Source organism: Nannospalax galili, unplaced genomic scaffold (assembly GCF_000622305.1).
Source record: "Nannospalax galili isolate Female #2095 unplaced genomic scaffold, S.galili_v1.0 scaffold13363, whole genome shotgun sequence".
Classification (NCBI taxonomy): domain Eukaryota; kingdom Metazoa; phylum Chordata; class Mammalia; order Rodentia; family Spalacidae; genus Nannospalax; species Nannospalax galili.
In genome coordinates, this window is record NW_008349637.1 from 14,797 (window position 1) to 17,328 (window position 2,532).

A 2,532-nucleotide genomic window follows, 5' to 3' on the forward strand; every position below is an offset into this window, starting at 1 on the left:
CTGGGTTGTCCCAGTCACTCATTTGTGTTCAAAAGAAATTCTATGTATTATAATAGCAAGGTTGAGCTCAGCCTTGCAATGTCTCAGGATGATTTGAATCTAAACCTGACATTCCCTGGGTCCCCCAATCTTGTTGGTAACTATAGAATTGAGTGCTGTTTCAGAGGCTCTCAAGGTGGTCAAGTTCGGTCTTCTTTCCTCCTAAGATGTGAGAGAACATTCTGTGTTGTTTTCAGCCAACAGATCCGTGATCATTGATAAACCCAGACTAAGTAATCTTATAAACCACAGCATGTTGTGGAAACTTTATTTGTTTCAAAAGTAGTAACAATATTCTGTATTGCTTTTTTTAATTATGCTTAAAAGACTGTGGACAATTATCTTTGGAATGTCCATGTTCTTTCCTTACATATTGTGAGAAGCAAGTGTGTTTACTGCAGCAGTTTACTTGGACTTGTAAGACTCCATCCCGGTTCAATCTGATTAAGTTGCAGTAATTGAAACTAAAAAGACAACGAATATGAAGTCACTGTAGCAGACACACAGCAAAGTACACAGTTCTAGACCACAGGACGACTGTGTAGACACCGTCTGGGGCAGTTACTCATCTGTCATATATTTTTTTGTCTTTCATAAACTTGAGTTTAGATTTCAGAAGTTCCTCAACCACATCATATTTGTTTCGTATGTTTCTTTTAAAAAATATTTTCTTTATTATTTTTATTATTTGTGCATGAGTATATTGCCGGTATGTATGTAAATGCACCCATTTCGTGCAATGCCCAAGGAGGTCAGAAGAGGGTGTCAGTTCCCGTGAAACTGGATTTACAGATGGCTGTTAGCTGCCATCGGGTGCAGGGATGTAAATCTGCGTTCTCTGAAGGAGCAGCCAGTGGTCTTAATTGTTGAGCCATCTCTACAGCCCTATCCCTCTGTTATGTTTCTTAGCAGTTTTAATTGATATAAAAATGTTTTTAATATTTTATGCCTGGAAAATGAATGCATAAAAGCAAGTGAAACTGGATTTACAGATGGCTGTTAGCTGCCATCGGGTGCAGGGATGTAAATCTGCGTTCTCTGAAGGAGCAGCCAGTGGTCTTAATTGTTGAGCCATCTCTACAGCCCTATCCCTCTGTTATGTTTCTTAGCAGTTTTAATTGATATAAAAATGTTTTTAATATTTTATGCCTGGAAAATGAATGCATAAAAGCAAAATAAAAGTAGGGAGCATATTAATTAAATACATATGCGATTGTAAATAACATTCCAGATCTAATGTTAAACTTCAACTAGGTAAATAATTTGTTTTGGATATAAAATACCTTGAGCTACCTTTGATTATATATTCATATATGTGTATGTGTGTATATATCTGAGAAAGAGATTATCGCCTTGCATAAATTGGACTCAGAACTTAATTCTTTCTCTTTCTTTCTTTCTCTCTTTCTCTCTCTTTCTTTCCTTCCTTCTCCTCTTGCTTTGTTTTTTTCTTTCATCACTGTGGTTTTCTAATACGTTTTATTTTTCTCCTAACATTGTCAATCTGAGATAGCTTTCCTAACATTTCTGGAAAACTCAACTAATTTACGCGTTGGAGTTAAACTGAAGGCTGGCAATAGAACTGCTTGTGGTTTGTTGCTTGAGCACTGATAGTGATCATTTCCTGTAATTAAGTTTTCTGTGGTGGTATTTTGGGGTGTTGATTTACATCAAATACTCTCACATTCACTGCCCTCGAAATTTGCTTTTTTATTTGCTGGTTGCTTTGCATAGGTCCCTCCAGGCCCAGCCCAGGTCCTCAGAATTTATAAACAAAGCTCTTGCAATGAGGACTAAACTGCTTCAGTCAGGCAGAGGCAGCAAGATGGTGTCAGAGACCCAAGTCCTCATGTCTCTGCTGCTCTGGGTGTCTGGTAAGAAATTTAAAGTGTTACCATCTTTTCAGAATCACATGTTCGTAGATAAGAACCACAATCTGTACAACAGTATAATCTTTCCTACAAAACAGAATACCTACCACTCCTGTGCGGCACAAAGCTGATCTCTGAGTGGAGGATGTCAGGATTGAAGAGACAGTCATACTTTTAGTGTAGCAGAAGAAGCCTTTATTTCTCAGCCCCAGGTTGCTTTTATACCCTAGCCCAGAAGGCAGCTGACCCAACGGGGGCGGGGGAGCCCTGGCATGACCTCAGGGTCAGTGCCAGGTCATGGTGTTCTCAGGACCTGATACCTGAAAATGAGCTGGTAAACAATTCTGAGACTGAGGAACCACGAGGCCCAAAAGGTCACTGTGGGGGAGGTGCAGATGGAGGCCAGGACAGCATGTCCCAACATCTCACCCCTTTTCCTTTATATAACGGAAGATCCCCCTGTCTTAGGTCGTCCCGGAGGGGTCATCCCTTACCTGTCATTGGGAGGCCTCATCCTTGTCTTAGGCGGGCGCCCTCTCCATGGAAGTTGCCCATCTACGGAGGCATCTTCAGCGTTTGTATAGCATTTGCAGCCAGACTGAGGTACCAGATGACAAGCTTA

At 40.6% G+C, this 2,532-nt stretch overlaps 1 long non-coding RNA gene across 1 annotated transcript in view; it reads left to right on the forward strand.

Annotated features, from left to right (window-relative positions):
* Window positions 1-1,524: 1,524 nt before the first annotated feature.
* The window catches only part of LOC115072678, a 2,573-nt gene continuing 1,565 nt past the window's right edge, over window positions 1,525-2,532 (forward strand). Inside the window, exons 1-2 of the long non-coding RNA XR_003851708.1 lie at window positions 1,525-1,665; window positions 1,774-1,913. This is a non-coding gene — a long non-coding RNA (uncharacterized LOC115072678). The remainder of the gene's footprint in view (window positions 1,666-1,773; window positions 1,914-2,532) is intronic.